The sequence below is a fragment of the Cimex lectularius genome, unplaced genomic scaffold (assembly GCF_000648675.2).
Source record: "Cimex lectularius strain Harlan isolate CLEC.00 unplaced genomic scaffold, Clec_2.1 scaffold217, whole genome shotgun sequence".
Classification (NCBI taxonomy): Eukaryota; Metazoa; Arthropoda; class Insecta; order Hemiptera; family Cimicidae; genus Cimex; species Cimex lectularius.
Genome location: NW_019392871.1, coordinates 38,359 through 50,746, shown reverse-complemented (window position 1 = coordinate 50,746; position 12,388 = coordinate 38,359). Strand labels below are relative to the sequence as shown.

The 12,388-nt window shown below is 35.1% G+C and overlaps 1 long non-coding RNA gene across 2 annotated transcripts; it reads left to right on the top strand.

Annotated features, from left to right (window-relative positions):
* The first annotated feature begins 242 nt into the window (after positions 1–242).
* LOC112127641 lies at positions 243–12,059 on the top strand. Of its 2 annotated transcripts, none has more exons than XR_002910660.1 (4): positions 243–426; positions 1,050–1,111; positions 1,178–1,257; positions 11,874–12,059. It is a non-coding gene; the product is annotated as an uncharacterized LOC112127641 (long non-coding RNA). The 2 variants fall into 2 exon arrangements; XR_002910661.1 differs by lacking the exon at positions 11,874–12,059 and adding an exon at positions 10,672–10,750.
* Positions 12,060–12,388: the final 329 nt, after the last annotated feature.

Genomic DNA, 12,388 nt, shown 5'->3' with positions numbered 1-12,388 from the left:
AGTTTTTTTAGACTTTTGATATTTCCTTAGTTTCATATAATGTTTGAGGATATTTTGACCAAATTTCATGAAGATTGATACAGGGAATCAATTTGAAGTATCAACAGGCCAATTACAAAAATATAAATAAATAATGGGTGCATTTCTACTGACAAACCAACAGCGGTTGGTGCTAACGGTTGTTTGTTCGGTTTTAACAATGACAAGGGAGATAAGATTTGAGGTCTCGCTGCCGCCCATTCTGGTTTGCTAGTCTTCTATTTCTGTGCTGCGAGGCGGGAGAACGTTTAAATAATTCAATAGTTTAGCAAGTCTGAAATTTAAAATTTCCCCTATCACGAGCAAAACATCGGACGATGACTGGAAAAACAAAATAGACAGGAAAAAAGTGCGCTATTCGAACTGAATGAAATGGTTTTGATCCAGGTATTATGCATTTTACGCAGTTTCCTCTCTTTTTTCGTAAATTAAATAATTTATTAATAGATCTTATGGAATTGTAAAGGGCAAAATACAAGGCCATGTTACGCCATCTTGTTAATGATTAAATTTGGGTTTCCTTAACGAATGAAATGTTTTTGATCCAAGTATTATGCATTTGACGCATCTTCCTCTTGTTTTTTTTTGTTTTTTTTTTTCATAAACAATTAAATCATTTATTTATTAATAAATCTTATGGAAGTGAAAAGGACAAAATACAAGGCCATGTTGCACCATGTCATTAATGATTAAACTTGGGTTACCTTAATGAATGTAATGGTTTTGATCCAAGTATTATGGATTTGACGCATCTTCCTCTCGTTTTGTTTTTTCATAAAGGATTAAATAATATATTAATATATCTTATGTGAAGTGTAAAGTACAAAATACAAGGCCATGTTGCACCATCTCATTAATGATTAAACTTGTGTTAATACAATGAACTCCAGATATTAAATGCTTAATGCAAAAAAAATGTTTTTTTTTTATGTGTTTTATTAACGATAGTTGCTATCTATGGTTAACTTGTCCACGCTCACAATGACGTTGTATTTTGCTCTGTTTCATAGAACAAGGGATATGAAAAATGAAGAAACAAGCCCAGACGATGACGAAGCCACGAATATTCTAGGTAAGTTACTTAACACAGTTTTCATAATTGTTAAACAAAAATAACGATAAGATGTAATTTCTCCAGAGGCTGAATATAACGATCCTCCTCGGCATACCAAGACGAGGCAACAACTCCTCGACACCTGCCTACCCGGACCCAGAATAGTAAGTTCCCTTGTTTTTCCTTCCGTTTCTTTATTTTTTTATTTTTTTGTTTTTTGTTACGTTACTTCCTCTTTCCTTAATTTTTTAATATACATTTTTTAAATCACGCACCCCCGCGGAAACACTTCTTTTTGTCAAGTTTGATATGAGCTAATTCCGTTCATCTCAGAACCCGCCAAGGACATTCTCAGGATTTGACCGACGCCAGGTTGAGAGGATAATGGTGTTGGCCTTGGTCCTTGGTCATTAGTCCGAAATGGGCGAGGAAGTAACAATAAACTCAATTCGGAATTTTTCGCCACACCCGCTTTTTCCCAGTGTTTCAGCCTGTATGTTTCCACAAGGGAAATTTTTTTTGCTTGTCAACTTTTATTTATTACACTTGATGAATTTTCCGAAGTCGACTCCTTCATCGGATTTGCTTTTTGTGATAAGTAAATAATAATAACGATAATTTATATATATATGTNTGTATAATTTAAATCTGTTACAGTCTCAGGAATTCTGATGCATAGGGATTTGCCCTCATAAGATACAATTTAATAGAATAATAATAATGTCAGGCGAAGGTCGTGGGTTCGAATCCCGCTCGTGACTAACTGTTTAATTTCAACCAAGACCTTACATAAAAAGAATAATTAATTGAAAGAAGTAATTTGGTCAATTAAATCACTAAAAATAATGAATTTAATAATAATAATAGGGATCACAGTTTGGTGCAACGTTTTAGGCTCGATGCTAATCACTGAAAGGTAAAGGTCTAAAATCCGACATACTTACAAATGGGCCTTTCTCAAAAACAACGACACTTCGAGGATTCACTGTTGAAATGTGAAATCTTAATTCTTTCTAATCTCTTTTAAAATGTAAAAAATAAGTGTAAAATCCTCGTAGTTGAAATACCCCGTAAAAAATAATAAATGAAAAATAAATAATATTTATATAATTTTCTTTAATGGTTGACTAATCTAATATGTTTCATATTTAGTTAACTGTAGGTACGAACCATATTCTCTAAGTAGAATATTTGAAAAAATTATACTAAAAAGAATACAAAGCCACATACCATCCAAACGTATTCTAATAGAAGAACAATTCGACTTTCGACCTGGTTTCGACACAACTTCCCTCCTAGCGAAAGTAGTTGATGAAGTAAGGGCAAACTTTAATTCCAAAAAACACACAGGTATGGTATTACTAGACCTAGAGAAGGCGTTTGACACAGTATGGCATAACGGAATAGTCTACAGGCTGTTAGAATATAAGTTCCCAACACATGTTGTTAAGATCATAATGCCCTATCTAAGTGGTAGATCCTTTTGCGTTGTTCTTAACAACGCTACGTCTTCTTCTTTCAAAGTTGTTGCTGGGGTCTCTCAAGGGTCTATCCTAGGGCTAACACTTTTTTCTATACTCTTAAATGCCCTCCCTACACGAGATAAGTTAAACTGCAAGTTGGACGACATCGTAATACATTGTTCCTCCTGGAGACAGAATGCTATAGCAAACAATTTGAACTTGGATTTACAAAAAATAGTACGCTTCTGCCACAGATGGAAGTTAATTTTAAACCCTGCAAAAACATAATTGATATTTTTACCAGGCGACGACCTTCTCTTGATAAACAAATCATGCTTGATGGGGTAAACATACCGTGGATCCCACAGGTAAAATATCTAGGGGTGACACTGGACCACAAACTGAACTTCAGTGAACATATTAACTCGTTGATAAAGAGAGGAAAAATAATGATTAATACTCTTTTCCCCCTTTTAAGCCGAAAATCATCCTTGAGCGAAGCAAATAAGTTAGCTATTTACAAAGTGATAGTGAAACCAATACTATTGTACGCTTGCCCTGCTTGGAACTACACAAGCATGACTAACATTAAGAGGTTACAAATAATACAAAACAAGTCTTTAAGATCATTCGCGTTTGAACAGTGATCGAGGAAGGATCAAGACTTATCCTTTGTTTTTGTTCCACTCGCAATTACTTCAACACGGATTTCAGGGAGTAAACTTGCATGAAATTTTATTTTTTTTTTCCATTGTTTCTTCTGGTTAGATTATTGCATGAATAATGTAAATTATATTTATTAAACTATTTATTATTTATTTGTTAGGATAAGGTTTTTGCTTCTATTTTTACTGTCCAGTTTAACAAGATATTACCCCAAATATATTAGTCCTTAATTCAAAATGTCCGAATTAAGTGGGGGGAATGACCCACCTGATATTACCGAAAAAGAATTGAGTTACAATTCGAAAACCGACGTTGTCATGGTGTAATAAGGTAAATAATTTAAAGAGGCCAGCTGAAACTGTAGAAAAAGGATATAATACGATATAATAAAATACGTTTACTTTCTGATGAACATACTTCAAATAAAAAAACTTTTTTTTGCTTCTTTAGCATTAAATAGAAATAAGTTTCAAGACAATGGGCCTTTTCAGTCCAAATAGAAAGCACTGTTTCAAACGTTGGTAAAATGCATCCTATGAAGTTAGGTAAAATTATATTCAGTTCTGAGTTTAAATTTAAGGAAGAAATAGTAAACATGTTAGTTTCGGGTTTAAACCGTATCAAAGTCGAGTTCAAAACTCACACAGCAGCTAATGCGATCAATCACTCACAATTTCTAAAAGAGCACAACCTTTATGCGTATATCCCTTCGTTTTTCATATTCAAAATGGGTGTAATTCGAGGAGTAGATCCGGAGCTTACGGAAAAGGAAAAATTAGACACAATTAAATCTCCCATAAAAGTCAAATCGGTTAGGAGAATATCAAAAATTATCTCTGAAAATGGTCTTTCACGTCTAATTAATTTAGGTACCTCCATTCTAACGTTTGATTCCCAAGCAATACCAGAAACTGTTTCAATTTATGGCACTCGATGTAAAATTGATGCTTATGCTCCCCCCTTCGACAATGCCGAAAATGTTTTCGGTACAACCACTTTCAAGATCAGTGCAGAGGGAAACCTAAGTGCGAAAACTGCGGTCTTAACCATGAGGGTAATTCTACTTGTAGCAATATTACAAAATGAGTCAATTGCTCCGGTAACCATAGGTCTTCAGATAAAGCATGTTCGGAATAAAAACGTCTTTTGACATCTGATATCTCACTGGCTCTCTCAACACGCAAGAATGGCACAATTACACAATTACTGAAAACAAACACTTTGAGTGAGTAGAAATACTTTGATTGAATATAAAAAAATATATTTTTCATTGAATAAATTCACTTTTTTCCACATCCTACATGTGTTAGTTAAATTTAAACAATGTTTGTAAATCCCAGGCCCTAAAGATGATCTCAATAAAGATCTGAAACCTACATCACACCAGACCGTATCTCACGATCTCTGAATAATCAAAAAAGAATAAAGTTGTATCAGCTACATTGTATTCAACTGTTACTTCCAACAAGTTCAATCTTTTGGAAAATCTGACTGAGTTTCCTCACCTACATCCTCCTGCGCCTTCAGATCAATTCAGTTTGAAATCTCGCTTATAGGAACAATCCTTACAAAGCAAAAGGAAATGCATCTGTCATCATTAAATAAAAATATTTCGTATAGTACATTAAAACCCATGTTAAATGAATCAGGTAAAAAACGGAGAGATAAAAATACTCGGACGAAGATAGTATTATCAGGCCCAAAGGCCAATCCGTTCGCAAACCATACGAAAGAGGACATAAATTATTTCGTAAATATTTTGCAAATGAGTTTAAACGATATCAAAAATAATCCAAGTGCTAAAGCCGAGGATATTTTTTCTAAAGTTATGGAAGCGTATAAACAATTAATGCAGAAATTTAATAATACGAGTATAGTCAATCATTTATTGTACAACCGACCATTAAATAAAATTTAATTAGGTATATATATATATATATATACTTCATATTAATATGTTCAACATTTTACAATGGAACTGTCGAGCTATTGTTCCAAAACAAGGGCCTTTAGAAGTTATTATAGACAAACTTTCGGTTGACATTGTCATACTTTCGGAGACATGGCTGAACCCAAATCAGAAAATTAATTTCCCAGGTTTCCAATTTGTGCGACAGACAGGACAGAAAGATGGTTATGGAGGTGTAGGTGTACTCGTTAGGAAAACCATTCCGTTTCTACCCTCTAATGTAAATTGCAATACAGCAAACATAATGATTTCAGCGATACAGATCCAATTAAAAAATTTACCCTTACCTTTACACATCATATCAATGTACAACAGCGAAAAAAATAATGTTAGATCTCAGGACTGGGATTCGTTTTTAACAAGCTTGCCTTGACCTTGCATTTTCGCGGGTGATTGTACATCACATGGTATTTGGGTCGGAATGGACCGATGCAAAAGGACGCGGCTTAATAAATGCTTTAGAAAACCAAAATCTAGTATACTTAAATGATAGGTCCCCCTCACTAATCCGTCGATTAGGACACACAAGAAAGTCTGCAGTCGATATAAACTTTTTAACTTCAGACATTTCTACAAAAGGATCATGGCACTTACTGGACGATCCAATGGGTTCAGACCACTTTCCCATCTTACTGAAAATTGCCGACGTTGAAGTTGCACAAGTAGTATTTTCCTACCGAAAGTGAAATCTTAAAAAAGCTGACTGGCTTAGTTTCGAGAGGTTCTCACGTGAGCTGTCTAAAAAATTAACTTTTGAGAAACCTTCATATGAATGTTTTGAAAACATGATTAATTTAGCTAGCGACTTATCCATTCTCAGGAAAGGTTTTCTCCCAGCTCATGGTTGGGTAAAACAGTTTGCAAAGTCTTGGTGGAACTTAAACTGCGAAACCGAAATACGTAAGAAAAAGGCTGCTCTGGTTGCGTACAAAAATTCCCCTTCACCATATACCTACACGGAATATAAAAGCTCAACGCAAAATTTCATAGGGCTGTAAAGGAAGCAAAAAGGGCGTCTTGGAGAGATTTCTGTGCAACTTTTAAGAAAAGTTCAAACTTTTCAATGGTATGGTCAAAGTTAAAAAGTTTGAAAAATCGCTCAAACCCTAGTTTGCCTATTGTTGTAGGACCTTGGACTGAGGAGTTCATTCAAAATCTGTGCCCTCAAGCCCCAACTGTAAGTTGCAAAACGACTAATGAGCATCTATGCCGGCATTGACGCGTGAATTCTCCCTAACAAAACTTCAAAAAGCATTAAAAAAAACGCAAATAGTTCCGCTCGTGGGGTTGATAGTAATAAAGTAAACATTAATGATTCTTCTTTTGGCCCGTATACTACATATCAGGGCCTTCCGCAGGGAGGGATTTTGAGTCCTGTATTGTTTCTATCTTATGTACATGATAATGATGTACATAATATTATCTCCCCATGCATTAAAGTTATACAATATGCTGACGACAAATGTCTTTATACGACTCATCGATCGATTGAAGCCGGGATGTTGGCACTGGATGAGGAAATTTTCGCTTTTGCTTAATGGGATATAAAGAATAATTTGATAATATCAGCCCTTTACTAGAGGAACGACGAATCCTTTGGGAGACTCGGTTGTCCTAGGTGGCTTAAATTTTTCCGTCTGTACGTCATTTAAATTTTTAGGACTCACTATTGACCGAAAATTATTATGGAAAAACCATATCGAACGGATAAAAGGGGAAAAGTATTTCAATTTACTGAGGTGTTTTAGCTACTAGATGGGGGGCAGACCCTAACATATCTTTGATGTTCTTTAGGGCGTGTATCCGGAGCACTTTGGATTTTAGTTCTATCTTTTATGGTAATTCGAGTAGCGTACAAATCAGGGGGCCCCGGTAGCCGAGTGGTTAAGGCGTCAGACTCTCGGCTAGTAGATCCCGCGGTCTTGGGTTCGATCCCCACCGTCGCCTCTGGACTTTTTCCGACGCCTAAGGGGACCGGTGGCCACAATTGAAAGAAATTGACACGGCACTCATCAATGGAAGGGGCGGGATCGGATCTCAGCGACCCTGAATTTGGTCCTAACCCCCTTCAAAAATGAGTTTCTTAGATGGAATAACGCCGGTACAACGGGGGCTCAAGTTCACATTTGTGTTGCGAGCCCTCCTCCAAAATATGGACCCAGGGATAAAGTACAATAAGCTGTAGAGCTCAACTGCAGTGCTCAGGAGGGAACTCCTGGTATCCATTGTAAAAAAAAATTTGTCTGACACCGCAATAAAGGTTTTGGGCATAGAAAATTGTGAACCCCCCTTTAAATTCGGATCGGAAAGCTTGCAACAAACTTTGTGGTAAAATTGATGGCAACAAATTTTGTAGAACAAAATAGCATTCCTGAATATAAGGGTTTTGACTAAAACATTCTGGGTAAAGAAACCCCCCCTTAATACAAGCGTACCTTGAGAAAACTGTTAACCTTAACTTTTCCCTGTATAAGATTAATATCTGGCCAAGTTTTCTATCGGAATATGAGGTTCACTACACCAAATTGATCGTTGCATCACTTAGGGATTATTTCGAAATTCCTCTGGTGGCGGTGAATTCGGTCTTTCTCAGTGCCATCTATGCTATATGACCTTCAAACCCCTATTTTATTTTTACTGATGGTTCATTCAGCTGAACTTTTTGCAATTTTTAAAGGAGTAGAATATGTAGGCGTTAATGAAGTCAATGGTGAGAACATACTAATTTTGTCAGATTCAACGAGTGCTTTACAAACCTTAAGGAACCTTAACTTAAAATCTGATATAAATCATTTCGTAATAAGTGTAGCCCGAAATGTATGGGAAATTAAACAAACGAAAAACATTGACATCCCCTTTCTTTGGGTTCGAGACCATTCAGGCATAGATGGTAATTCAGCGGTTGATAGTCTGGCGAAACGAGTCATCACTGAAGGAACGGAGACATTGACTCTTACACCCTTACAGGATACAAGAAGTTAATCAGATCCCAAATGATAGAAAAATGGCGTATATATAACACTGGCGGGGGCTTTCTTAACTTCCATTAATCCCAATATAAACGAGAAGCCCTGGTTTCACAACTTCAAATGGTTAAAGAGGGATTGTACTATTACTATTAGGTTATGATCAAATCATGGGATCTGTGGAGTAGGGACAAATTATGTGAAACATGTAAGATAACTGAACACATCATTATGATGTGTAAAAGATATTACAAAGAAAGGAGTTTGCTGTTTGATAGCTTGTATTTAATGACAGAAGTAGATAAACCGTTAAACTATAGATCGTTGTTACAAATGAAAGATGAAAAGGTTTACATGTATACAGTGAATTTTGTGCAACTATGCAATCTACTTATATGACAAGATCGATAAACGGCCTTCACTAAAATTGTAAATTTAGAGATACGTTGGGAGGGAGTATTGGGTGAGGTCTTTGGTGGGGCGGGGGTGGAGGGGGACTCTCTGAGCATGTATAGCTCCAGTGGTCTAGGAGACGTGAACTTTTCCATAGATATTTCGATGTAAATGGTTTCTATCCACGTCTCCGTAGAGACCACCGTACTTATACTAATTGCATAAATTGAATTTATTTAAGAAAGGATCAGCCCGCTTTTTCCGCCGGTTCGTTCTTTGCTGCCGTGTCGGCTCCGCCCGGTCCTTTCTTGACAGTCCTACTTATGACCAATACTGAAATAGTAAGACCAAAACAATTTAATTATTTTGTGGTCGATTAGCCACCTCGTCCCCACGTTACCCAAGGCTCACAGACTTGCTGCTTGAGTTGAAATGCCATGGATTAGGGAAGATTTAAAATACAGGACCCAAAAATTTCTTTCTCAAAAAGTCTTCAGCGAAAACTCCATATGTGCTTCAATTGGCACATATGATTGTCTAACATCTTGGAAGCACAAAAGAATAAGACATATTTTATCCTCCTGAATCTTCTCGCTGTTTTGCCTTGTTTTGTCTAAAATTCTTATTCATCAACCTTCTCACTTATTAAACTTATTAAATTATCTTTTTCTTTGCTGACATATGTTATAAGTGTTAGTTATTGATAAAATTAATAAGTAGTTTTCCCAGTTTCTGAACAATACCGTAATGATTTTGTTAATGCAAAGGGTTTGCTACAGTAAAGGTAAATGGGTTTTTCGTGAACATTTTCCCATCAACATCGCAATAATGTTTTTCAGGAGGTATGGTATACAAATGGAGATATGCTAAAGAGAACGCATAGGGCCCCGCCACTTTCCCTCTAAAATACATATGTACGCAAATTACTTATTATATTATTACAAATACGAAAAATTTTATCGAGATGCCATCCCCATCATTAACAATCATGGAAACGCGCTCTTAGAGGCTAATATCATAAAAAAATCGACCACCTGGTTTTTGCAGAAAAAAATGGCCAACTTTGGAAATGCATATTTTCTCAGCCTTTTATGCCACCGACCTAGGACTCATTTTTGACTTTTGTTTGTTGACTTTTTAAAATATTTTCTGAATTTTCTGATGAATGACTGAAGCTAGGAAATCATTTTAAAAAAACCAACGGGTTCAAAATAAAATTTTCTAGAAAATGAGACTTGGCGCAGGTCTGTGATTTAAAAGGTTGTGAAAATATGCATTTCCGGGTTTTTGAAAGGGAGTGAAGTTTGCACGATTTTTCGACTCATTCCTAAACTTTTAAAATAGCTTTTTATGATTAATTGATCAAACGCTCTTTTATAATCCATAAATACAGCGAACATTTTGTATCTTTTTAATCCAAGATTAATGATAACGATTTTTCATTATTCATAAACCTTAAACATCGTGACTCGTTTAAATTTACTAACAAGATAAGTATTTAAAATTATTTATTTGCTACTTAAAAGTTTTTGACGTTTTTGTGGTTTTCTTCTTGAAATGGTCGATGTTATAATTTTAACAGACGGCCAAATGAATTTAGTTTATGTAGTAGAGCAAATTACGTTATACAGCTTCCTTCTCAACTTTGTAAATTAATATCATGTTTCGGTCCTTCATCAGTAGACAGTACAAGGCACTCGTCCGAGGAAAGAATCCCATGTGGCTATATACTTGCTAAATACGTAAAATTGATTTTTGAAGGTGGTAGAAGAAGTGCCCTGCTTTTAATTTATTAAGAAATGATTTCTATCCTCACACTGTTCCCTTGTGTTGTCAACTGATGAAGGTACGAAAGAAATTGTAGTAACAAATTAACTTAAAATATTGAGAAATGGGTTTTATGACTGATTTTGCCATATCGTACCGACTAAATGATTCATTAAGGAAAATATTTAAAGGATTTAGTAGACTCTTTAGGTAAATAATAATAATAAGCTTTCATATTATTGATTATATATTTTTAGTAATAAATTTTCCAATCATTTGACCTATCTTATAATTTCAACAGGAAATAATGAAATGTAAACTTTTATAAATAAAAGTGATGATTTGTTTTGGTAGAATTGAAGTTCTTGTGAGCCTTCATGTCGTGATCAAGATACATTACTTACCTATGGTAATTATTGGACCTTAATAGCAGTATTAGTAGTAATAAAAAAATGGTTATATAATTTATTATGTCTTTATTTTTAAATAAAAATACCAGAGTTAGTTTATTTTCGTATTATCGTTCCTGTTTGCTGATCATGACTCATTTAAACGTACTGACACAATAATCGAAAATAAACGAAATTGGCCGTTTATCTTGTTATTATCTATTGTATTCTTTCTTTGGATTGAGATTTTGTACTATTTGATGTATGTTGCACAATTTGCCTTTTCTCGTTTTACCAAGGCGGTACAGAAAAAGTAAGAATGTCGGCAGCAACTTTCAAGGTGTTCGGAGACGTGAACGGAATAATGCGTTTTGCAAATTTATTCAAATCCACGGTTTTTCGGGCTTTACTGAGGAACGAATGTGTGTGTATTAAACATCGCTAAAAAATCCAGGGGGAAAAAATAAAAGGTAAATTATTTGGAATTTGAAAGTTTTACTTTTGATTGAAACATGACATATTTAGTTTATATAATATAAGTAACGTAAACATAATTATTAACACGTATAACTTTCATTTCATCCTAAACTATCCTTAAATTAAAAAATTAATAGGGTAGAATTTTTATGAAATTCCGTTTCTTAAATGTTATAAAAAAATTCTTTTTTTAATATAAATTTGCTTGAAGTGGGTCTCTTGTAATCTTTCATCATAGTAGCAATATGCGTGATAATATTTTTTGAACGTTTCCTAAATGAATCTTATTCATTTTATAAATTGTTAAATGCTATTTTATTCAAATATGTTTCGCATATGGGACAACAGATTTAATTAGAGAAAAAGTGTGCATTCTTTAGACGTAAAACACGAACCTTCCAAATAGAGAAACATCAACTTTTTCATGAAGTCCGTGAATACGAAATGAACTTTAACCGAAGAATATAAACGACAAGATATAAATGCTAAATGAAAACATAAGAGACTCTGAGGTAACACATATTTTTAAGGTACGAGTTATAGCAAATCTAGGAAGGAATATATTTAAAACGAGAAAATTAGTATGTATTAAATGGTCTACAGGCAAAACATTCCACCCAATTGATTTTTTTCATTTTCAAGATAAAAGAAAATTCTGGCCTTATATATATATATTTTATTTCCAATCAGGTTTGCGGGTATTGCCATCGGGGTTCCCTCAAAACCTCTGCGAAAAGCTGTTAGACGTTTTTGAGAAACTGGGTCCTACCAAGGAAGGCCGGGTTTTGAAACCCTAGGGTAACAGAGCCACATGACTGAGAATTTTGTGAAACTGGCACCTTACTGTTGTTCAAGCGGTTCATCAACTCCAGGAAGTTCAAGGTGTCCAAATTTCTGAACGCACGGCTCAAGAAATCAGTATGGACTGATGGCCTCTCGCGTCCTAAGAGGACCAGAATTGACCAAAACAGACGACGCCCATTTGCTCGAGAACACAACCATTTGTCTTTGGACGATTGGCCTGCTGTAATTTTTACAGATGAGTGTAAATTTGTTCTACGATCTCCAGATGGGCGTGAAAGAGTGGAAAGAAGACGAAATGAAGCGTACGAAGCGTGTAATTTTTCCCAGAACCAACCTTTTCAACGTAGCTCAGTGATGGTGTGGGCGAGAATTTCAATGGAGAGTCGCACAGAGTTGGTTGT